Source organism: Pogona vitticeps, chromosome 4 (genome assembly GCF_051106095.1).
Source record: "Pogona vitticeps strain Pit_001003342236 chromosome 4, PviZW2.1, whole genome shotgun sequence".
Lineage (NCBI taxonomy): Eukaryota > Metazoa > Chordata > Lepidosauria > Squamata > Agamidae > Pogona > Pogona vitticeps.
In genome coordinates, this window is record NC_135786.1 from 32,753,895 (window position 1) to 32,779,984 (window position 26,090).

The 26,090-nt window shown below is 39.4% G+C and overlaps 1 protein-coding gene across 5 annotated transcripts in view; it reads right to left on the minus strand.

Annotated features, from left to right (window-relative positions):
* ASIP (agouti signaling protein) overlaps window positions 1-26,090 on the minus strand; it is a 75,923-nt gene that overhangs the window by 43,706 nt on the left and 6,127 nt on the right. For 3 of the 5 annotated variants that reach the window (XM_020806507.3, XM_072997013.2, XM_072997014.2), the window contains exon 1: window positions 3,276-3,748. The exons of 1 other annotated variant lie outside the window; for it this stretch is intronic. The gene's annotated coding sequence lies outside the window, so the exon portion shown is untranslated. Of the gene's footprint in view, window positions 1-3,275; window positions 3,749-18,869; window positions 24,129-26,090 lie in introns of those variants that run through there. One more of the 5 variants, XM_072997017.2, reaches the window with a different exon arrangement.

Sequence of the window (26,090 nt, forward strand, 5' to 3'; positions counted from 1 at the left end):
AATGCATTCCAATGGGTTTTTTTTTTTTTGCATGATGATGATTTCGCTGTACAGTGATTTTAACAGAATGGATTATTGTCATCATGCAGGGCACCACTGTATATTGTTCCCATGCTTATTTAACTTATATGCAGAATACATCATGGAAAAGGCTGGACTGGATGAATCCCAAACCGGAATTAAGATTGCCGGAAGAAATATCAATAATTTCAGATATGCAGATGATACCACTCTGATGGCAGAAAGTGAGGAGGAATTAAAGAAGCTCTTAATGAGGGTGAAAGAGGAGAGTGCAAAAAATTGTCTGAAGCGCAACATCAAAAAAACTAAGATCACGGCCACTGGTTCCATCACCTCCTGGCAAATAGAAGGGGAAGATATGGAAGCAGTGACAGATTTTACTTTCTTGGGCCCCATGATCACTGCAGATAGTGACAGCAGCCAGGAAATTAAAAGACACCTGCTTTTTGGGATGAAAGTGATGACAAACCTAGACAGCATCTTAAAAAGGAGGGACATCATCTTGCCAACAAAGGTCTGCATAGTCAAAGCTATGTTTTTTTCCAGTAGTTTGTATGGAAGTAAGAGCTGGACCATAAATAAGGCTGACCACCAAAGAATTGATGCTTTTGAATTGTGGTGCTGGAGGAGACTCTTGAGAGTCCTCTGGACTGCAAAGAGATCAAACCTATCCATTTTGAAGGAAATCAACCCCGAGTGCTCACTGGAAGGAGAGATCCTGAAGCTGAGGCTCCTATCCTTTGTCATCTGATGAGAAGAGAAGTCTCCCTGGAAAAGACCCTGATGTTGGGAAAGTGTGAAGGCAAGAGGAGAAGGGGATGACAGAGGATGAGATGGTTGGACAGTGTTATCAAAGCTACCAACATGAATTTGATCCAACTCCAGGAATCAATGGAAGACAGGAGGGTCTGGTGTGCTCTGGTCCATGGGGTCACAAAGAGTCGGACACGACTTAATGACTAAACAACAACAACTGAACTCCATTGAACTTACTTCTTATTAAGTATGTCCAGGATCATACTTGTAGTAATTCTAATTTGATCTAGACTGGAGCCAAAATATTTATATTCTTAAAAAATTAAAACGTTCCATTTGCAGAAAGCAGTTTTTGTTTTTCACTTAAGTAAAACACAATCCTTGTCTGACTTCCGAAGTTGGCCACAGTTATTTGCCTCTACATACTTTTTATTTATCTTTGTTTCCCTGTTTTTTTCCCTGGACAAATTTCAAAAAGATTGGGTTGCCTTGTGGTTCACTGTCCTGAATTCAGTTTGTGCTTTGAAAAGCACAGGAGGGAGAAAGGGTATATAAGCCTTCTTCATTTAGCATTTCTTGAGTTCAGTGTGTAAGAGAATTCTGATTATATATAACTGTAACTTAGTTCAGCTTGACATTCCAAGTATCCTCTGCAGAGCTTAGCACTGGCTAGGGATTTTGCACTATCGAAAATGATATGTAGTTACTAATTTTCATTTTATGTACGATTCTATTTGCATTTGAAAGTAATTTCATGTACATACGGTAATTTTGTTGATTATACTTATGTAAATAAGGTTATTTCAATTTATTCTGCATTAAGTAGGACTTTTTCAAGTTGCTTAATTGATTTCCTTTTGTGAAATATTTACTGAACTAAATAAGATTTCTACAAAAATACTATTCTGTAAACCTACACCATCTGCTCGTATATCTTACAAATCATATCCACGTATCTAACAAGGAGATTGATTTAAAAGGAGACATTTTTTTACTTCAAACATCATCATTAATTTGTCTTATTTTCTGCTACGTAAAAAGAAGGTTACAACCAGGTCATTTAATTAATTCTGGGTAAAATTTTGCTCTTCACTAACACATTTTGATCTTATTTAGCATTTTGGCTATATATTAGAATCTCTTCTTCCAACAAAGAAGTGCAATGCAGTGGAAGGACAAAGATAACTTTGGAAAAGTTATAAATGTTTGTTTAAGAATTGCAAACATGATTTTACTATTTTAAATTATTATTTAAAATCAATTTAGTCTTTTGCAGCAAAAATAAGAGTGTTTATCAATTACAGTACTGTGAACTGCTCATATTTTCTCACCTATTAACAATACAGAAACAAAACCCATGAAGTTATACTGTCTTTGGCGATAGAAGTATTTATTTTTATCAGATTAGTTTCTAATTTAAGAGCTTATAATGGATATAATAATTCTACATTTCTTGAACAACTTTTCTAGGTAAAGATTAAATAACATAGTAAACATTGACTGACATGACGATATACAGAACTATACAAAAAGCATCAGCAAATATTTGAAAAACAGACTTAAAGAATGACATTTTTATTCATTAAATAAATTCTGCTGTTCTGTGAAATGACAGTATATTATGGTAAAGTAAATTTGGTAAAGAAAAATGACCCAGAATGTTCATAAAATAATAAAACTCAAAGCACTGTAGTAAAAGAAAATAAAAAAGCTTCATGGCATTGAACAGGAAGCCCAAATTCCAAAAAAATAATATACAATTAAAATAATAAGAAATCAGCTAAGAACATGGCATATTTAAAAATTATTCTGCTCAAGAAACTTGTTAGGAAAGAGCAACAAAATGTGTATAAACATTTTTTAATTTGTATAGTTTCCTTTCACAGTGAATAGAAGTACAAATACATAAGAGAAGAAAAAGTGGTTAATATTGTTGTGACAAAGTAGCAGTGAAATTAAACTTAATGCTAAATGTGTACTATCTCCACCACAAAAGCATCCATCCTAAAAAATGTGCGTACTGAATCTCTCTAGTGGAAATAAAAACTTCAGAAAATAAAAATTTAAAAAAATGCATATACCAAATCCATAAAACCGAAATATAATAAGTACTACTACTGCTAATGATAATAAAATAGCAAAGGAAAGGAGGCAAAAGGAAAGTGACTGAAAAGTAGCATAACGAAACTGGTAGCAAGTTTAACGAAAGTAAACAATGGGCATGACAGACTCTAAGGTAGCTGTTCTCTAAATTGGAAAAGACAAAAGAACAAAATATCTAAGCAGAAGAAAGATATAAATTGGCCTTGACATCCACTGCTTTTGGTTTGGGTGGGAAAAAAGGGGAGAAACTTGTTTTATGAGTCACCATTTAAGTGTAAAATTTAAGTGTTTCCTCATGATTGTTAGACAAGAAGCAGAAAAGAAATGATACAGATAGAAAGTGGTTAATTTCATCCTGCCTAATTAGCGACAGTGCAGTTGCATTCGTTACTTACTACAACGAATCAGAGCGGCGTTTTCTTCTCATCTTCTTTCTGGTTTGCGTTCTGGGTGGACTGCAGGCAAGGGTCCTAGAATTTTTCCTCCCCTCCCCTCTCTTCTAGGACTGTTGCGAAACCTCTTTTTGTATTTAACCTCCTTGAAAAGGCCACATTGAATTTGTTGCAGGCGGTTCCATCTGTGTACCTGGCATGGCTTGTTTCTTCACCCTGTCATTTAATTTACTGCATATGGTCAAGTAACCCTCTGGCCAACCCTCTTAGGTTACTGTTTTTCGGATGATATGTTAAATAGATATAGTTCGGCTTTTCCCTCCAGATAATTTGCAAAACAGGGAGAGCGACGTTGATTCAGTGTCACTTTAAATTACAGAAAAATTATTTTGGTTCCAATGACAGTGTCAGCAGATGTGAGCCAGACATGTATAATTGCTAGGAAAACAACTGAAACAGCACATTAATGAAATATCTAGCCCTGGAGGTCCTTGTGAAAGGACCCATCCTGTCAACTTGCTAAGCAGGAAACTGGAAAAAAAACCCCAACATCTTAACTTTTCAACAACCATCAAACGTTATGCATAGAAATAAGAGAATTCTTTACAACATTGACAAAGACCCATTTTTGCCGAGCCCTTTCCAGACTGCTTGTCTGATCTTCTTTGGATTCTTCAAGACAAGTCTTTAAATGCATGCTCATCATCTTCTCTTGTTGACAAATGGGGGCTGGATGGGATCTAGATACTGTCACCTTCATTCTTTGTCAGTCCTGGGGTCCCTTCAAGATTTTCCTTAATGGGGAAAAATCCAACTTCCCATCCATTACTGTGTCAACCCAGACACTGCCACTAAGCTGGCTGTGTCATCATACTATCTTCTGTTTCTGACTGGATGAGTATTTGAAGGAATGTTTATGATATAAGTGGAGGGACTTGCAAAGCAAGGCTTGAGTGCCTCAGTGTTCCCAACTTGACCTGTGCCCTTTTCTTTTCAGTGTTCACTTCAACAAGTCCACTTTGCGGGTCATCATCTCTCAAAAGACCTCCTTGTATATGAGAAATAACAGATACCAGAAGTTCATAGAATGTCTGTTACAGCAAATGCTTTCTGATGATATATAACCATTGATATTTGGGACACTTTGGGGGAACACAACATTCAACAGTAGCTTTATAGAAGCCACCAGAACATGGATTCTTTTCAATGCATTGAAAAGGAATTGTCCACCATACAGCTACACTGCATTAGAATGCTGGTCTAAATCTGAGGTAATATGATTGGAGTACAAATGTGTTGTCTCATATAACTGCCAGTCATGGAACAAAGTGGCCTCCTGTCTTTATGGTGAAGAGCTGCACCACATAGCAAAGTGCTGCTAATATACCTCCCCAAAGTGCTTAAAGTACTCTCTGGGTGGTTTACAATATAATTATTGTTCACCCCAGTGAGGTGGGTACTAAATTTAATGTCCTTGGAAAGATAGAAGGCTGAGTCAACCTTGAGCTAGCTACCTGAGTCTGTTGGGATCAAACTCAGGTTGTCAACAGAGTCTTGACTGAAGTACTGCAGTTCAAGCATTGCACCACAAGGCTCTTGTGCATAGTGCATGGTGATGCAAGTGTCTCTCCGAGGAAATGACAATAACGGCAAACCATCAGTGCTTGCCTGCAGTATGTGTATTGGTTTCTTGAGACTTTTATGAAAGTAAATGCTCAGCAAGTAATTGGGTGACCTGTGCTGTGAGAATTCCCTCCCCTCTTAAACAAACTGTGCAATGCTGATTTTCCTCACAAGTGGGAATGCCAGAGCAGTGTTTGCCATTTGTTTTGGGTACATTTTTTTAAAATTTTTCTAGTGGCCATCCTCTGTTTTGGTTCTGGGAAGAATTAAAGACCAGAAATAGGATGGAAATTATTGAAACAATGAAAGGAATTATACAAAATGTATTGTGTGCAACTGCAAAATATACTTCTTCCCATCCACTTTTTGGATGCAAAGCCTGTGTGGATGGATGACGGACAGTAACACCGGAATCTCTGTGTTATTACTAACCTTTACTGTCAGGATAAGGGGGGAGAAGGGAGAAGGGGAAATCTAAACAGATGAGGTGAGCAGTAAATGAGGCAACAAAGGACATCTAGATCCACCCACCCATCTGGATGGTGTAGAATTGCTATTCAAAAACAGGATAACTGATTTAGAAATGATTGCATGGAAAGTCCATGTAAACCCTGCTTGGGATTAGGACTAGGAATTAAAACGTGGCACAGCAACTTTACTGTTGGAATTGGAGCAGGGGTATCATTTGCATTCTCCACGGGTACATTTCAGATGGGTGCTTTTTAATAGGTTTATAGTGACTCCAGGCATCCAATAATTTTAGTGCTGAGCCCAAAATGCTGTTCTTCTGTGGCCCTGTCCTTAGGCAGCAAAAGTGGAGCAGTATTCTGGGGACAAGGGACCAAAGAAAGTCTAGAGGTCTTGCAAGAGAAAGAGCTCACTAGAACAAACAGTGCCCCCCTCCTTTGTCCTTCATAGAAATATAGAACTATAGCTGAAAAGGATGTGCTGTTCACTAGTCAGCCTCTTCTCCCACACAGCCTCGGTTGGAAATATATTGTGTCTTGATCTGGTACCAATCCACAGGAAGAAGATAATGCCTCTCCTCTCTGTACAGTGGAACCTCTACTTAAGAACATCCCTACTTACTGTAGGAACTCTACCCCCTAGGGGTAGAGTATGGATTAACCAGCTTTTCTGTGGGAACTAATGCTTCAACATGCAAATGCACCTCTACATAAGAACAGAAACAGCCGGAATGGGTTAATTGGTTTTCAGTGCATTCCTATGGGAAATTTTGCTTCAATTTATGAATATTTCAACTTAAGAACACCATTCCAATACAGATTATGTTCGTAAGTAGAGGTCCCACTATAACTATTTCTACGTATTGCCCCAAATGACTGTATTATCTCTCTGCCCTTCTCCCAACATCTGATTAAAAAGTGGTTCTTCAATGGAATGATTGACCTAGATCTAATAATTTTAAAACTCACTGTGGATTTAGCTGGGTGTAGCTGAATGACATCCAAGTATACTAGGCTGGCTTAAGGAGGAGGAGGCGGCAGGCGGTTGTCAGGCTGTTTGCCACCAGTATACTCACCTAGCAGTCCAGCAACACGGCATGATCCACCCAGGGAGAAAAATATCAGCATCCCCACATTAGAGTACCTTGCCTTTCTTCTTTCATAGAGAAGATCTTGACTGACAAGGTGAAGAAGACTTTGCCCTAACTATCTCCATGCCTTGCTGTTCTAATCATACATTTATGCAGTTATAAAACTTGGAGTCTTTCCTTTAGTTCTAGCCTGTCACTTCCAGATAAATGCTCTTATTTATACATAGAAGTTTCTCCCTGGCTTTACCAGTGCATGAATTATTCAAGAAAAAATGATATCAAACCTAAATAAAATGCAACAAAGGCAACTGTAAAGCAAGTCTAACCAGCCCGTAAGCAAGTCTGATTCCTCCCAAAATGGCTTCCACAGTAGATTGAAGTGAACAGAAGGCTAGTGAGGAAATAGGTAAATAAATATCTTTTTGCTTCATCTGCTTTATGATAGGATCTCATAATGTAGTTGCACAGTTCACTTTAGTGATCAAATGAAATAAAGCACAAAATCCAAAGACAGTACAGCAAAATAAAGCAAAGAAATGGGTGACATCAGGATGGCGTGATATGGAAGTGTGATTTTGCAAGGATGAGAAACAATTGGAGCTCCTTCTGGCGGCCTTCCCCCTGCCCGCTCTGCCCTCAGCAGCATTTGCTATGTTTCCATGGTCTCAACAACTTGCTACCCTTCTACAGAAAAGTGCAATTTTTCTGTCAGAAAACATAGCTGAGGCTCCTGTGAAGACCAACATCTACATGTACAAAGCTGCCCCTTTCATGAAGTTGAGTGAGGGGGCTGTCACAGGCAACAGATTCTTGGGTTGGCTTTGAAAGCACCCAGATTAAATAAACAAACCAGACCTAGGTTGAAGGGAAGAGCAACAAGCCAGTTACCCCCTGCCTGCATTGCATGGAAATGGGCTGATTAAACTCTTGTCAGTAGTCCAAAATAGGTGGGTTTGTTTCCCAAATATTAAAATGCAATGGAGTCCTTTTTGATTATGTCAAAATGGCGCCAGGTTCATACCCTTTCAGCATAAGATAATGCTGTGCCAGTGCTGGTTGTCAAAAATGGTTAGACTAATGATTTATAACAGTTAATGAAGATAAAAGGGGTCCGGGGGAGGGAGCTCAGAACTACTGATGTGTGTATTGGATATTCTTGAAGCAGCATGGAATCTTCCTTTTGCTTTTACAGTGCATGTTTTATCCCCAGGGAACCAGGGAATATCAAGAAAACCAAACCTTGATTTATAGCTGTGGAAGTTCTTCCGGCTGGAAAAATACAGAAGTCAGGAACAGATTTATTTTTACTGCACAGCAGTGTGTAGCTGAATGGGCTAACTCTACATCTAAATATGTTTACTTCCTCAAACACCAACAGTTTATACCCAACTAAAATCCATACACTTAAAAGCCAATCCTGTGCCATATTGGGTGAAGTTCTGTGGAATGCTTCGGTGTGCTGGATTTTTGCAGAACTCTAGGCTTATACAGGCAGTAAGACTACTAGAGAGCAAGATTAATGGTTATAGATTCCCAGTTCCAGCTGTTAGGACTATGAGGTATATTAAACAGCTGGCAGTCTTGAAAACTCCATTTATGAGTGACAGATTTTTTTTATGGGAAGCTCAGAAGACCATTGATTGCCATTACATCGAGGCTACTGTTATTTTAATGTTGCCTTGGCAGTGCAAACCTTATCGGCTTGTATGATTCCACATGACGGACACAGAAATGTATGATTTGTGTTGACGGTATGGAGGAGAGGGGCAATGAAGAACTGCTGAATAGCTTAGTGGCTTAGGCATCTGGCTGGGAGGTCAGTTCCTCTCCATGCCTTCTTGACAGGGGGCAGACTTGATGATGCATAGAATCCTTTTCAACTTTGCAGTTCTAGGATTAATAATAATAATAATAATAATAATAATAATAATAATAATAATAATAATAATAATAATAATAATAATAATAATAATAATAATAATAATAATAATAATAATAATAATAATAATAATAATAATAATAATAATTTATTAAATCAAATCTCTGTTCCTTCCTGTTAGGGTAAAATGGGAGCATGGCTGATATTCATCATTATAAATTGTGTGCTGTACCATGTTTCCTCCATATGAAGAAGAAAGCAGCTTGCAGGCCTGTCTCAGTAAAGAATTTAATGGTCAATTCAATATTGTATTTTATTTCTACATTTTGTGTTCATTATGGTTTAGTATTCTGCTGGAAAACCCCACATGTAAGTAAGTAAACATTGTATTGATAGTCTATGAGCAACTTATAGTTTGTCTATGGAAACAGTATATTCAAAATATGGAAACAGCAAATCGAAAACATTTGTGGTATTGCTTTACTTTAAGCAAAATAAACAAAAATGAGAAATTGAGTCTTTTTTTGGTCAGCATTGGATTCCTGGAAAGATGAATAGGGCCCAGGCCTGAAGTCTGTGATTTTCATAATGTAACACTTACTGATTTCTTCCTTTAAAAACTGGCAATTAAATGTGCCTTTCTCAATGGCCTAGCAAAGGGCTGATGGGCAGGCCAATGGGCTCAGTCTTCAATGATTTTATGGGACATGACTATCCCAGCATATGAAGAGTGTCACAGATGACAAGTGAAGGAGTCCACTATGAATTCAACAGAAAGACACCCAAACTATTGATGTGCTCATGGTATATGTAAAGTAGGATGGGGCAGTTAGAAATTTCTGGTCAGCCGCTGCATACAGCCCCATCTTCAGTCACCCTGACTTAGTCTTGTCAATGGATTATGGTGGGCACTGGGAGGAGAAACAGAGAGAGAGAGGCCAACTTGCTGTGCAACTCTTCCTGACTTTAAACAAATTCACGTGTAGTCATCTCTATCGCCTCACCTCACTATCTTACCATCCTACTACTAACTGCTATTTGAAAAAGGCCTGTGGTGATGGTGAGTGGCAAAACAGCCAGTGCAAATAGGCTGCAAATCATCATTGCTGATCTGTACTCAGGTTGAAGGGGCTGGAAAAATGTTGTCTGCTTCAGCAGATTCTGGCCATGAGCCATATGTTGATAGGGATCCCACACTTCGTGGTAGGAACTCACAGAATAAAAGCCTCTCCCTCTTATGATAAGACCATGTTGGAGTCGCTGCCGAGCCGAAGCTTTGGGTAGCACAACTCACTCTTTGCCCCACCACGGATGGCGCGAGATCTTGAGGTCTCATGAGAGTTGCTCGAGGGGGGACGCCAGGCTATATAAGGGGCGTTTCCCCCTCCAACCATCCTGTTCTTTTTCTGGCACCCACATGTCCACCCTATTCTAGTGTGAGTTTTTCTGGTTGCCTTTGGGGCAGGATAGGAATTTTTGACCTTCACCCTGATTGGCTGTTGGATGGGGGGATTTTTTGCCTATCCCACACTAGTACGGGTCGTTGGCAATTTTATGGTGAAAATATGGACACACTGGTGGGTAGTGCGGAAAAAACAGGTACAGTGGTGCCTCGCTTGATGAGGATAATCCGTTCCGGCAAAATTGCTGTAGAACAAAATCATCGTCAAGCAAAAGTAAAAAATCCATTGAAATGCATTGAAAACCGGTTCAATGCGTTCCAATGGGCAAAATACCTCAGCGTCCAGCGAAGATCCTCCATAGGGCGGCTATTTTCCAGTGCCTGTATAGTGAGGAATCCATCCTAAAACACAGCGGGGAGCCATTTTGAAGACCCGACAATCAGCTGTTTTGATCGTCGTTAAGCGAAAAATTGGTTCCCAAAGCAGGGAATCGATCATCATCAAGCGGTTTTTTCCTATCTAAACATTGTTTTGCGATCGCTATAGTGATCGCAGAATACTCATCGTTAAGCAATTTCCTCATCTAATGAGGTAATCATCAAGCGGGGCACCACTGTATTTCTCAGTGAGTCCCACTGTAAGATCAGATAAGCTAACAGCGCATTGGACCTCCCAGGGCTGCTGATTGTGAAATTACAGTGCTTGGGGGGAAAGATGCGCTGGGCCACCACTGAACCAACAGTCATCAAGTAAAGATGGCTCAAAGTCTGGGGGTGTTTATTAGTGGCCAGCCGGATTCCTGCTGTCTTTAAGACAGAGAAAACCTGCGGCCAGGGACTCACCCATATGATGATTGATTGACTTTTTTCCACACTACAGTTGCCTCCCCTTTTCCAAATGATTGGCAAATTTTTTTGAAGTACAATCAATAAAGTGTGGCCCATTTTTTAAATCCATATCATTTGTCTCGCATCTTTATTCCAGGGTTGGGGGGCAATGGAATGTTTGCTCCCTTTTAGATAACACTAAGAGGAACAGGCCTGAGAAAACAGCACTTGTGGCCTGAGAACTTGGAAACTGTAATGCTGACATCATAACCTGTAGTGAAACATGTCTCCCAGAAGAAGAACAGGTACAATTAGCTACAATTTCTTCTGGAGTGGTTGGCCTAACAAGGCTTGTTGTGAAACAGGAGCTCTCTTTGCTGTTCGGAACCAGATTGTCAGCAAGCTTAGCCATTTCCCAAAAGGCACCAACATAAGAGGACTAATGCCTCTTAGACTCCCACTTTTTGGAAAGGCATATGCTATGCTTATCAGTCCAGCCATGGCCAACAGTGATGACATAAAGAAAAATTTTATGATGATCTTTGTTCCACCCTTGATAGCATGCCAAAATCAGAGAAGCTGATCATCCTTGGCAATAATAATGCCTGTGTTGGCTCAGATTATCAAATGTGGGACGGAATCATTGGAAAGCATGGCATTAAAAATCGTAATAGCAATGGTCTGCTTTTCTTCGGGATTTGCTGGGAATACAATCTGCTCATCACAAACACATTATTTTGACATTGAAACTGAAACAAAGCAACCCAGATGCATGCACGGTCCCAACATTGCTACCTGTTAGACTATGTCATTGTTGGACCTAGAGACAGGTAAGATGTACACATCAATAAAGCAATGTGTGGAGCAGAAGGTTGGATGGACCATCAGCTATTCATCTCCAAAATAAACATACAACTAAAACTGCCACAACACCCACAAGGAACACAATAATTAAAGAAGCTAAATGTCTCCAAGCTTAGTCACAAGGGATCCAGCTTGATGCTGGAGACAGTACTAAATGCAAATACAGAACAAACTCCATCCAGAAGCATTGATGATCAATGGAAAACGCTCAGCGATACTATAGGGTCTCTTGAGTGATGTGTTAATTTATCCATAGGAACTAAAACATGTTCACTGTTTTGTGTTGCTTGTTTTTTTTGCCTTTCCTTCTAGGATGCTGTAACCTGTATAAGGACTGTTATTAGAAGAAAGGTGACTAAACTCCCAGAGTGCAATCGTTCATTATGATCCATGTTAAGTGAAAGTAATTCTAATTCAGGAGTCGGTTCCTTTCAAGAACCTACTCCGATAAGCAATCTATATCATGACTGCTGAAAAACCTCTCAGGCTGCTTCCATTTGGCTTTCTGACAAGAGAAATGGAAGTGAACCTGTTTGTTTATATAATTTTTCCCTGGTTCATAACTGGTACTGCATTCCTCTGTTCTATTGCTCTCATTATATTTGTTAACTAATTATATAATCTCTCTGTGATTCTACAATATAGTATGTGTTAACCATGTTGAGATATACTTAGTGGTATATACGCAGTGTAGAGAAAAATAAAATCAACAAAATTGAGAGGAAATCAGACACAGAAGCCCTCAGTGTATGAGCGGAAGGTGGCATCGGGGCACTGAGAGACAGCTATTCAGAAGCAATGATAAGAATATTAATTAATAACTAATTGCATCCTGCTCATAGGAAGCAATGAAATTGGCTCAGCACATTGGTTGGAAATCTATATTAGTGATCATGGTATTTACTTGTAAGTAAGCATTAGGGCTTTTCATGGCATGTTGTGAGGAGGAGGCAAAGCTTTATATGATATTGATTGGTACCACAGAACCCCTATTTTATTTCTGGATTGAGCTATTTATGGTAAAACTGCTACCACAAGTAGCTCATAGCATCACTCTGGCATCAACAACTATGACAGACTCATTCTGCAATCAATCAATCAATCAATCAATCAATCAATCAATCAATCAATCAATCAATCAATCAATCAATCTTAGCTTCAAACATGCCAGTAGCATATCCTACTATAAATGCTGTTGAGTTCATAACCCCCCACCCCAAATAGAGATATATAAAACCTACAGGACTGTGTATTCCAAAGCAAATGGATGATGTTATACTGTATTGTGTTCTCTCGGTTCAGACGACAAGGTGCTAAGGTAGCCAGTCTGTAAATCCAGCAGTGTTCTTATCTTTTTTTTCCTCCCCCCCCCCTAAATTTTTATTAACATCCATAGTATGACACTATGGGGAGGTATATAGGTTGAAGCAACAATAACAACAACCAGGACTCCCACATGTTCAAAATGAGTGTAAAGGTAGGATCCAATTTTCTTCACACAACGGTCCTTCTGGTTGAACGTCTTGTACAAAAAAATGTGAAATCAATTGTGCTACTGCTTGCACAGCTGCTTTCACACTTGTGTAATCCAGTGCTAGTATTATGTTGGATTTCTATATAACGCTCCAGTGCCACCTTCCATATATTTGCTCAGAAGTTAGTGCAACATGACTTACTACTAGGCAAGTATGTAAAGGATAAACTTCATATTTCAAAGGGTGGCATTCACTAGCTTCTAGGAAAGTAACCCAGTGGGCACTTGACATTATGGACCTTCCTCTCTCTCAACAAAGAGAAAGATCTTCCCTAGATGCCTGTGCACTTTTTAATCTCTGTGGCTGTCCTATTAATTGGACCAATAATGAGTCCTTTGGGGGTATTGAGGTTTTGTAGGATCCTATGCCACATTTTTGCCCTGACATTTTCCTAGAAAAGCCTGAAATTTGGATTAACCTATGAGTTGGTAGAGCAAGTTCCTTTCCACTGGAGAACAGAAAGTCCTTTTTTTACCTCCTGTCCTTTCCAACAGGAGCTGGCAGGGCTTTTGGAAGCAGGCCACTCATCTGCCACCATAAACTGTTGTAAGGCTGTAGTCATATTTATCTGAGAGTAAAAGTCCAACTAAATGTTAAGGGGAATGTACACTCTTAACAATTTATCTATTCTCCCTCAAGGAGATTTATATTTGCAATCTATGCCTGGATCAACAGACTTGCAAATTAGGATTGTGCTTACCTTCCAATGACCAAGTACAAAACAAAGCAAGTTAAATGCTGGCTATATAGGTGAGGAAAATTGTGAGCCATGAAAATGATTTTTATCTACTTGACACTCTATTTTCCTCTACTATTGGTAGAGTATCAGGTTCTACTACTGGTCACAATATCATCTAGTGTGAAATGTAACCAAACTCATCAGGTCTTCTGAGTGGATGTCCATAGGGTTCTGTTTAAACATAACAAATGTTACATACTATTTGAACATAATTTTGTAAGTTCATTGACCTGGCTGGGTGAGTTGGAGCACTGTACCTCCCAGGACAACAACCAGTCTGTCCAGGTTTGGCCAAGTTATGCAGTTCTAGAGTGGCCCCAGAAGTGAATGGTAAACTACTTCTGAGTACTCTTTATCTAGAAAACCTTAGCAAGGCTTGCCACAATTTGGAATCGAATTGACCCATGTTGTGATTTCTCCCTGTTACACTTCACTTTTCTTTTTATATATACGGTATAAATGGGAAAAAATTAGGGTGGATATGAACAATTTTATGAAGATTTACAACACCTTCTAGAACTGACACCAAAGAAAGATGTTCTTCTCATTCTAGGGGACTGGAATGCCAAAGTAGGGAATCAAGACATAAAAGGAACAACAGGGAAGTTTGGCCTTGGAGTTCAAAATGAAGCAGGGCAAAGGCTAATACAGTTTTGTCAAGAGAACAAGCTGGTCATCACAAACACTCTTTTCCAACAACACAAGAGGTGACTCTAAACATGGAAATCACCAGATGGGCAATATCGAAATCAGATTGATTATATTCTCTGCAGTCAAAGATGGAAAAGCTCTATACAGTCAGCAAAAACAAGACCTGGAGCTGATTGTGGCTCTGATCATCAGCTTCTCATAGCAAAATTCAAGCTTAAACTGAAGAGAGTAGGAAAAGCCACTGGGCTACTCAGGTATAATCTAAATCAAATCCCTTATGAATACACAGTGGAAGTGAAGAACAGATTTAAGGAACTCGATTTGGTGGACAGAGTGCCTGAAGAACTTTGGATAGAAGCTTGTAACATTGTACAGGAGGCAGCAATGAAAACTATCCCAAAGACAAGGAAATGCAAGAAAGCAAAGTGGCTGTCCAAGGAACCATTACAAATAGCAGAGAGGAGAAGGGAAACAAAATGCAGGGGAGATAGGGAAAGTTACAGAAAATTGAATGCAGACTTCCAAAGAATAGCAAGGAGAGACAAGAGAGCTTCTTAAATGAACAATGCAAAGAAATAGAGGAAAATAACAGAAAAGGAAAGACCAGAGATCTGTTCAGGAAAATTGGAGATATCAGAGGAACCTTTGGTGCAAGGATGGACATGATAAAGGACAAAAATAGAAGGGACCTCACAGAAGCAGAAGACATCAAGAAGAGGTGGCAAGAATACACAGAGGAATTATATCAGAAAGATTTGGATATCCCGGACAACCCAGACAATGTAGTTGCTGACCTAGAGCCAGACATCCTGGAGAGTGAAGTCAAGTGGGCCTTAGAAAGCCTGGCTAACAACAAGGCCAGTAGAGGTGATGGCATTCCAGGTGAACTATTTAAAATCTTAAAAGATGATGCTGTTAAGGTGCTACATTCAATATGCCAGCAAGTTTGGAAAACTCAACAGTGGCCAGAAGACTGGAAAAGATCAGTCTACATCCCAATACCAAAGAAGGGAAGTGCCAAAGAATGCTCCAACTACCGCATAATTGCACTCATTTCACACGCTAGCAAGGTTATGCTCAAAATCCTACAAGGTAGGTTTCAGCAATATGTGGACCGAGAACTCCCAGAAGTACATGTGGGATTCCGAAGGGGCAGAGGAACTAGAGACCAAATTGCTAACATGCGCTGGGTTATGGAGAATGCCAGAGAGTTCCAGAAAAACATCTACTTCTGCATCATAGACTATGCAAAAGCCTTTGACTCTGTGGACCACATCAAACTATGGCAAGTCCTGAAAGAAATGGGTGTGCCTGACCACCTTATCCATCTCCTGAGAAACCTATATGCGGGACAGGAAGCAACAGTTAGAACTGGATATGGAACAACTGATTGGTTCAAAATTGGGAAAGGAGTACGACAAGACTGTATATTGTCCCCTGGCTTATTTAATTTATATGCAGAATACATCATGTGGAAGGCTGGACTGGAGGAATCCCAAACCGGAATTAAGATTGCCGGAAGAAATATCAACAACCTCCGATATGCAGATGATACCACTCTGATGGCAGAAAGTGAGGAGGAACTAAAGTACCTTGTAATGAGGGTGAAAGAGGAGAGTGCAAAAAACGGCCTTAAACTCAACATCAAAAAAACTCAGATCATGGCCACTGGCCCCATCACCTCCTGGGAAATAGAAGGGGAAGATATGGAGGCAGTGACAGATTTTACCTTCTTGGGCTCCATAATCACTGGAGATGGAGACAGCAGCCACAAAATAAAAAAATGCCTGCTTCTTGGGAGGAAAGCTATGACAAACCTTGACAGCATCTTAAAAAGCAGAGATATCACCTTGCCAACAAAAGTCCGAATAGTCAAAGCTATGGTTTTTCCTGTAGTGATGTATGGAAGTGAAAGCTGACTGCCGAAGAATTGATGCCTTTGAATTGTGGTGCTGGAGGAGGCTCTTGAGAGTCCCCTGGACTGCAAGAAGAACAAAGCTATAAATTCTAAAGGAAATCAACCCTGAGTGCTCACTGGAAGGACAGATCCTGAAGCTGAGGCTCCAATACTTTGGCCATCTCATGAGGATTCCCTGGAAAAGACCTTAATGTTGGGAAAGTGTGAAGGCAAGAGGAGAAGGGGACGACAGAGGATGAGATGGTTGGACAGTGTCACCGAAGCAACCAACATGAATCTGACCCAACTCCGGGAGGCAGTGGAAGATAGGAGGGCCTGCCGTGCTCTGGTCCATTTGGTCACGAAGAGTCGGACGCGACTAAACGACTAAACGAACGAATGAACAAAATCTATTCATAACTATTACAACCTATTGATGCTCTTTTACAGAGTCATATTTCAAATCTATCTGCCACTGCATCATAATTTTATCATAGTATCTTTGAATGTTAAAGTATTGTTGCTTTAACACTTCCCATATGTTTTTGCAAATCTCTTCAAAAATCTCACTACTCACATTCACACACACTTCAGAACACTGGCGGGGGGGGCATACGTAGAAAGGGACATTGTGGAAGAGTTCTGGAACGTCTTCCTAGATCAGCATGGAGTATCCTTTCTGCTTGTGTAAAAAACAAATGAATCTTGAAAATTGCAGGTTTTATGTCTTTCATCTCTCAAGACTGAAAGGTGGAAAAAAGACGAGCTTTGTTATTTTAGCATAGAATACTGTTCTGAGTCACTTGAAGTCCAGGAAGGACTTCAAAGAAATAAAATAATCAATGTGGATTATTTACTACCCTGGGCTCTCATGAGGAAGCGTGACATATAAATATAAACAATAATTATTTAAGTTGTGTTCCTGCCTGGATACCTTAAACAGCAGCTGCAGCTCATCATGTATTAGGAATTGTTTACATTTATATATGCCTCACAATAAGCTCTGTTCTAAATGGAATCAATTTAGAAATCACGTGGTATTTGGGCCAAAATGTGTGTCCTCTTGGGAAAACTTGTAATCGGTTTTAAAGCTCTGTTGTATCTCAGCTGAGGGGGCTACAACCGCTTTTAAAGTTTTAATTGAGGATTGCTCATCCTGCCCTCATGCTGACCACTCACCTCTACTGCTGTGGTAAGGTGAGGGAGGAAGGGAGAGAGAAGGCAAAGCTGCTTGTCCCTTTAGAAAGCTGCTTCTAATCTTTTTAAGAATGCATCTGCTGTTCCCATTTGTACCCACAGAATACACCAGAGAAATGAAGGGTGCCAGGGTTTTCAGTGGTGCAAAAACACTCATCCAAGCATGGATCCTCTTGGATTCACATGATTTAACATGAGGTCATCCCCAAACCACTGTCCAATTTATGGGGAGAGATGGTGCTGAGATTGCTTTGGAGATGATCCTACAAAAAAAATCATGTGGATCCATAAGGATCTTTGCCTCTGATCCATTTTTTGCCCAAGGAGAGGGCTTCACTCCCCCAACCCTGCACTGGACTAACCATGTCCTCCCATTCCTCTCAGACGCCTCACAAATGGCCCTCTCCCTTTCTCCCCCCACTTCCCACAGCTCTTGTTCCTGTTGCCACCTCTCACACCACCTCTGCTGGTTATCTAAAGATGCAGTGACAGAGGTGTTTAGATACGCAGAAATGATTGAAATAAATCAAGGGTTCATATACATGCAAAAATAAATAACCCTCTGGTGGAACAGTAATCATGTTTCTGCTTACGTCATGGAAACACCTTATTTTAAATCTTTTTTTTATAAATCAGAATGCAATTCTTATCAGTGGGATTATGCCCTTAAGTGAGAAAATCTAAACCTGTTGGAACAGTAAAAGGTGCAGGAATCCCGCCTTCATGTCTAGTCATGCCTCACAATCCATGCCATGATTATATAAAAATGATGTGAATGAAATATGCAAACTGGAAACTATTAACTCCTGTTGGATGTAGATTAACAGTACAAAAATAGCTTGTTATTGGCTTTCAAATAAAAAACACCAGCAAACCACGTATGCATAAATAAGTATTTGGGTAACCACACAAGAGGATAGTTAGGGAATATTGCTATATGAGGTTTCCACATAGGTTTAAATATTTAAATAACAATATAAATATAAAAAGATGTTTTTAAATAAAGATGTCATTGTTTTGCAGCATACTTTCTGTCCTTCAGCTTCCTTTTCTGCCATTGGTGGGAAGAGAAAAACTTGGAACATGATACGGTCACAACATACATTTTCACTTTATTATGGGACAAATTTCAGATGAGACATCATTCATGCAGTCAGTAGTTGCATTAATGGCTTTTTAAAAAAGTAAATAATAGGCACTGAGGTTGTTGGGTGTCCAGACTGGGATCCCGGCATGCAGTAGGATAGGTCAGTCACAGCTTTTAACCCTTTGCTCTTGCCGACATGCTGATTAGGACTTGGCATCTGCTATTTGCATTATAAAAATGGTTCTATTGGTGGGATCAAGAGGCTTACTTCCAAGGAAGTTTCTACCACCCACAGTTTCTCATTGTGCAGCAAAATCTGATTTGGAAAGGAACTCACCTAGAAACTTGTTCTTGTAGGTATTGAACATACTGGAAGTTGTCTCCTATAGAGTCAAACCACTGCTCCATCTAACTGTCTACTTTAATTGTCCCTTCTCTTGGTATAATTCTTTTCTATTGCCTTCTTTGCTATCACTGTGTAACTAGAGATGTAGAAGAATAAACCTGGGTCCTTTTCTTCATATAAAGCATATGTTTTTCCACAGAGTTACAGCCTTCCTCTTTTTGGTATCCTCTCCTGAAATATGCAGATTGAACACAGATGCCTTCCCTTTCATCCACCCACTCAATATATTATCTTTACAGCCATATCTACATCAGAGGTCTCAACTCGTTTACTTGTTATTCTCTCTCCCAAGGGGAACCCAGTGAGTACTGTGATGGGTTAGGGAATATCTCAAAGAATTTTCAGCAGCTTGCCAAGTAACATTTCTCAGAACTCTTTGACAGAAGCCATGACAGCTAGTATAAAATCAAAAAAAGTTTCTTGTGCAGATATCTTCATTTTCTGTCTTTTTTCTTTGGTTCAGGAAAGTTTTGTAATAGTTGTTGCTCGTGTTTTGATATGTATGATAAATTCAAAAATTAAGTATGAAGGGGTTTTTTTTTGCTAAAAACTTGTTTGCAAATGGATTGTGACCCTTTTATATGGTTTGGTTTTGAAATGTAGTTCTACATACAGTACATCAATAGCTGGGGGCAAAGTATATTAACTGTAATAAACATTGGAGCTGGTATTTCTGTGGGTGAAGAGAGGGGTGAAGAGAGGGGAATTCAGACCTTTTCCCTCTGTAGTCTTTATTTAAGACTGCTGTTTTCATTGAATATCAATGCTAGGAAGAACCAGAAATTGCAGAACGTTTTTCTTCAACATTTTGGAACAAATTTTGAAACAATTTCCCCCGTTTTGTGAAGCAGAATTCCAGAAATACTTCCCAGCTGCTATTAAAATCTGTTTTATTTAAAATAAAACGTACAGAGAATTCATGCATACGTTTTTTTTTAAAAAGCACAGAGATTCTAGTATTCTTACCTTTGGGAATATACTTAAATGCATCCATGGTCAGACTTTGTCTGTACAGATTTAACTGAGGAAGTGCCCGCCTTCTTCAGGAACAATAAACCGAGGATTTTGAGCAATCTGGGTTATGAATGAAACGTGCTCTGGTGTGTGCAGCCAAATTACTCCTAGTTGGGTCATGCCACTGGTGGAAGGGTGTGGAACCTGTAGCTTACAGGCATTTTTGCAACCCCCAGCCCTCATGGGCCCTCAGACCTCCCATACAATCATCATCATCATCATCATCATCATCATCATCATCATCATCATCATATGCCTGTAGGTAGCATGGGAGATAAATCTATGCTAACCTCTTTAGTCATGTCTCTCCCTCTTTAGCTCTTATCTCTTGCAGCATGGCTCTCAGGTAGCCTGCAAATCTGAAAAATGGCCTTCAGCCATATCAGATTACACCTTCCTACACTAGTGTGACAGGTTCAACAAGCAGAATGGTCAGCTCACCATATTGTCTGAATCTGAGCTTCTGGCTTGTGGGAAACAAAAGCATTGGAACTTGCAAAGGCTATGATATTCCCATTACAGTTTACAGTGGTGCCCCGCTTGACGATTACATCGTTAGATGAGGAAATCGCTTTACAATGAAGTTTTTGTGATCGCTTTTGAGATTGCAAAACAATGTTTTAATAGGGAAAAACCAATTTACGACAATTGGTTCCCTGCTCCGAGAACTGATTTTTCGCTTACCAATGATTTTTACAGCTGATCATCGGGTCTTCAAAATGGCCACCTGCTGTGGAAAGTGGTTCCCTGCTGTGTTTTAGGATGGATTCCTCGCATTACAGGCACCGGACAATGGCCGCCCTATGGAGAATCTTCACTGGACGCTGAGGTATTTCACCCATCAGAATGCATTGAACTGGTTTTCAATGCATTTCAATGGGATTTTTACTTTCCCTTGACAATGATTTCGTTCTATAGCGATTTTGCTGGAACGGATTATCCTCATCAAGCGAGGCACCACTGTACATGGTTGTGCTAATGAAAGGAGAGTGGTAATGGGCAGGGTAAGGGTAAAATCCCAGAGAGTGAGGGGGTACTTTTACATCTACTTACACAATTCTAAAGGAATAAAAAGTTAACCGAAAAGAACATCTTAACAGGTTTTACCAGAATTACTATAGTTATTAATCCCTCCATTCTGTAATTGGACCTTTTCATTCTTCTTTTATCTATACTTTCCAGTCCATATTTAGAATCCAGCTTTAAAGTCATTCTCAAATGTTTGAGTCCTTTTTAAGATGACTGTGATTCTGCTTTCTTCCAATGTTTCCAATATTATAGTTACAATAATTGTGTATAATACCAAATATCTTATTTCTTTATCTAAAATCTCAGACATAGTACTCAATTAACATAATTCCAATTTCAGCATTTCATATATTAATCTCCAATAATTTTCTGCTTCCCTACCTATCCACCCAATATAGTTGAAAGTACCCTCCTGTATTTTACATTTCCAACACTTATTGAAAAAAATCATTAGGCGGTTCTTGATTTTTATACTATAAGTCTTGAAGATGGGTAGTGTCCAATTTTAATTTCTGTATTTATTCATAAATTCTTCTACATCTTTGGGTCGAGTTTAGACTGTTTACGTTAGCTAAAAGCATTCTGAGTTGTTTCTTTTTCATTTTATTCATTTTTATTTTTAAAGTTTTCTTTCCTCTTCTTAGATCCTCTTGTTTCCATGGTGGGATTTCCTTTGGCACTTCCCACTTGATTTTCTAGCTCAAATTCTGTGGTTAATGATTTATATAATTTCTCATCTTCCTGTTTCTAATCTTTACCTCTTCTTTCTTGCCTAGCCATTTCCCCCTTTTTTTCATAAAGTCTTCTGCCTTCACTGTTGAATAAATAAAATATCTCTGTGACTGGAATTGGAATGAGAAACCTTCAGGTATTAATCACTTATATATAATTGAGTTTGTTTTCAGGAAATGTGTCAACTCTGAGTATTGTCTCCTTTTCTGTCATACTTGCCACAAAATATGTTTCAAAATCTTAATTTCTCCGGGGAGTTTATTATTCCTGGTAAATGCTGTGTTAATTCTTTGTGCTGTATCTATATTTTGTTGTACTTCTTCTGGTCACATCTCCATAAATGGGGCAAAAAATTACTGTAGTTACCGATTGCACTGTGTCTTCACCTTTTTGTTCTGGAAAATTCTGCAATCTAAGTATGAGGTTGTTTGGACTAAAGTCTGAAGTGGATTCACCTACACACACCCAATGTAAGAGCTATTGGCCTTGGAAGCATAATTGGAAACGGCCTGTGCTACAGAAAGGTGTGAGTGTACTACCAATTATATTTTAAAGCCGTAGAATGTGAGTATTTTTGTCTCCCCATAAACAACAATAATAGAAATCACATGGATCCTGAATTTAGGTGAGGGTATGACTATACAGTGAAGTTATCTCAGGCTGGATTGGACTAAACAGGTTTGTTTGAAAGTGCAGTCTGAGATTCAGAATGATCTTTACAGGAACCCTTATCACACCTCAGACCCTATTTGGCTTGTTATTCCTTCTGAGCCTCCATGGCTCTGATATTCTCCTTTTTCCTGCTCTGCATATCATTACATCAGTTCACCACCTAAGTGAAACAGCACTAGATTAGAAAGAAAGAAAGAAAGAAAGAAAGAAAGAAAGAAAGAAAGAAAGAAAGAAAGAAAGAAAAAGAGATCCCTTTTCACCCCCTCTTCTATCTCTCCCCTCCTTTTCTGCCTAACCTTCTGTGAGGGGTGAGGAAATGATGACTTTTATTTTATGTTATTGTTACTTATTGGTAAGTGACATATGCACTAAAGTGAAATACCACAAGATTATAAAGAAAAAGGAAAAAGAAGGAAAAAGAAAGGAAAAAGAGATCCTCCTCTGCCTCATCTTATATCTTTCCCCCCCTTTTTTGTCTCCTCTGTGGGGATTGGAGAAAGCTGCAGAAAAGAGGAAACCAGCCTGTCCCCAAACGAGACCAAAATGTGGGACAAATTCCCTATCTGATTGGACCCTTAGTTATTATGTTAGCCATTAAACCCCCCCCCCTTGAGTTTTCTTCCTCTATTATCTTCTCTCTCTCTCTCTCTCTCTCTCTCTCACTCACTCACTCACTCACACACACACACACACACACACACACACACACACTTTTCTCATTGCCAGAAACTTTCTTCAGAAACACTATTTTGTTTAAAATATAATGACAACAGAAAAGCCCTTCAAGTGTTTTTGGACTTCCTCAATATGGGGGGGGGTTGTTACTGAGTAGTCACTCCCTGGTTTTACTTCTATTCAAGATAAATCTGGTTTCCAAGAATGCTCATGAGAATAATACAGAATCTTTCATTCCCATGAATAATTTTCATCCTGTATTTGCAAAGCATCATTTTGCAAACTGTTTTGTGAAAAAATATTTTTGGGAAATGTAACCACTCCTATCTGTACAAACATATTTAGCACCAACTTGCAGATTTGGGTTTAAAATTAGGTTTGCAAATTTGGACTGCTTTGCAGGATAAAACCTCAAAAATACCTGCCCAACATTTTCAGACTCTGTTTGAAAGGCACGTATTAGGGATGGATGAGTTGGTCTACAACCAGTTTGTGTCCATTTTGCATGTATTCAATAATAAATCTAATTTCTACATCCATTTGCTTTTAAAAATGTATGAAATATTTTGATTTAACTTTCCTTAATACTATATATATATGTATGTGTATATTTTGATCAGAGAACTGCACAGAAAAATTCTGGGAAGTGTACCTACCATCAGAAGCATAATTATGGGGCCCAGATCTAGGACATGTACCCAATCAAGAGAGGGCTCATGTTTTTATTAGTTTTAGAAGTTTTTTTTTTCTCATCAAAGAATCTCTTGCTGCTTTTTTATCTCCAGTAATTATGTTAAGTGCAAACAGGAACCAAAAGCTAGGAGCTGATTTTCAACAGAATATCTTCTGTTCTGGATTGGAGGTGCATTCAGGTTCAAAACAACATATCTGCTTTAGCTTTATAAAAAAAATTAGCCAGTTAAATATACTGCTGAAAAAGCACAAATGATATGACATGACTGAGACATACAGAATTATGCAGGGGGGTGAATAAAGTAGATAGAGGGAAGCTCTTTTTCCCGCTCACACAGTACTAGAACCAGGGGACATCCACTCAAATTGAATTTTGGGAGAGTGAAAACAGACAAAAGAAAATATTTCTTTGCCTGCGTGTTAGTGGAACTCCTTGCCACAGGAAGTGGTGATGGCATCTGGCCTAGATGCCTTGAAAAGGGGATTGGACAGATTCCTGGAGGAAAAGTCCTTTGCAAGTTACAAGCCATGATGGGACTGTATAATCTCCAGGCTTAAAAGGAAGGTACAGTGGTGCCCCGTATAGCGAGGTTAATCCGTTCCGGATTAACCCTTGCTATACGGAATCATCGCTAAACGGGTAGGGGAAAGGTATTGGAACGCATTAAACTACCTTAGTTACTTACCCGTTCAGCGAGGATTCCAGGTGCTGGCAGCCATTTTCACGCCTTCGCCATTTCCGGGCTTCCGGCGGCCATTTTGGAACTGCCGATCAGCTGTTCGGCGGCTCCAAAATGGCCGCCGCAATACCCGATCTTCGCAATGCGGGTTTTCCCCATTGCGAAGATCGGGTATGTTTCCGTATAGCGATCCCGAAAAAGGGATCGCTATACGGAAACATCGCTATACAGTGCACTCGTTAAGCGAGGCACCACTGTACCTCATAATGCCAGATATAGGGGAGGGGTATCAGGAGACAGGTATCTAGTTATCTCATGTGCTCCCAGAGGCAACTGGTGGGGTCACTGTGAGATACAGGAAGCTGGACTAGATGGGCCCTTGGCCTGATCCAGCACGGATCTCTTTTTTAAATGTTTATGTTCTTATGTACAGCTGTTGCTCATGCTTATCGGATAACGACCAGACTATCAAGAGACCCAAATGCTTCTCCTTCACTACAATATTTATGGTTTCCCATTGTAATATTATGTATGGCCTCCACTAGTCAGAAATTAGGTGATTAGGAGAAAAATGTCTGTGTACCCTCAGCATATCTTCATGGGAAACCTGTGCGTGACTGCATCTGAAGTTCCTTCAATCTCTCGTAAAAGTGGGATTTCAAATATATTGCAAGTAGCCTAATCATGGCCAAACTCTCAAGTTAGGAAGAAAGTAGAAAACTTTATTTTTTGATTCATTTCAAAACCTGTTTTGAAATCCAACATTGCTTAAAAACAAATCAAGAGCAACAGTAAAGGCCAGCTTTAAACACCAAAGGTGATACAAAATAATATAATCTTGAGTGCCTCGTGAAAGCTCAATAGGAATGGTGCTAGTCCATTTTTCTTGGGTGGGGGTTTCACAATAGAGGTACCACTATGGATAAAGCCTCATCTCATATACTCACCAGTCTAGCTTTTCAGGATGGTGGGGCATGCATCAGCACTCTCACTGAAAGTTTTGAATTCCGGGCAGGACTATAAAATTTTATTTTCATGAAGAGGTGAATTAATAAATACCATTACCTTTTACTCTCTCAACCCCAAGGTAATCATATTGTGCCATTTCATAATTTATTAAATATTGCTTTTAACTCAGGGTGCGATTGGACTGTGATATAGGATTGCCTTGAATTGTGCTGAAAATTCATTAGGTGCGATCTTCCTGAAAATCATCCTTTGGTGCACACAGGAACTGCTGCAGCCCAGCTCCAAAAAAGAGCAACCCTCCCACTGGGCCAAAAAGATCCAAATTGGGAACAGAACAGAGTCAGACTGGTTTGCAATTTCCTCCATGTTTTCTGGGCTCTGGACAACAGCTCATGCTGGATCATACCACAAATGGTCCAAAATAAGTTATATCACCATTTGATTGCGCTCTCAGTTGAGTGTGCGGTTCTTCTCTGGTAATACAACGTATACCCTCAGAGTTTTAAAATATTCTCAAAATGAGAAATACACAATCAGTCCTGTTCCCAGCAAGCAAGTCTACCAAACCTGTAACACGTCGCTCTATTTTTTGTTAATGTACTTTCATAATTATCTAGTGAGTGAAACTGGTATAGGACTAAGTACGATAGCAGTGAAGTGGTAGCCACTCTGAATTATTGTTAGTCTT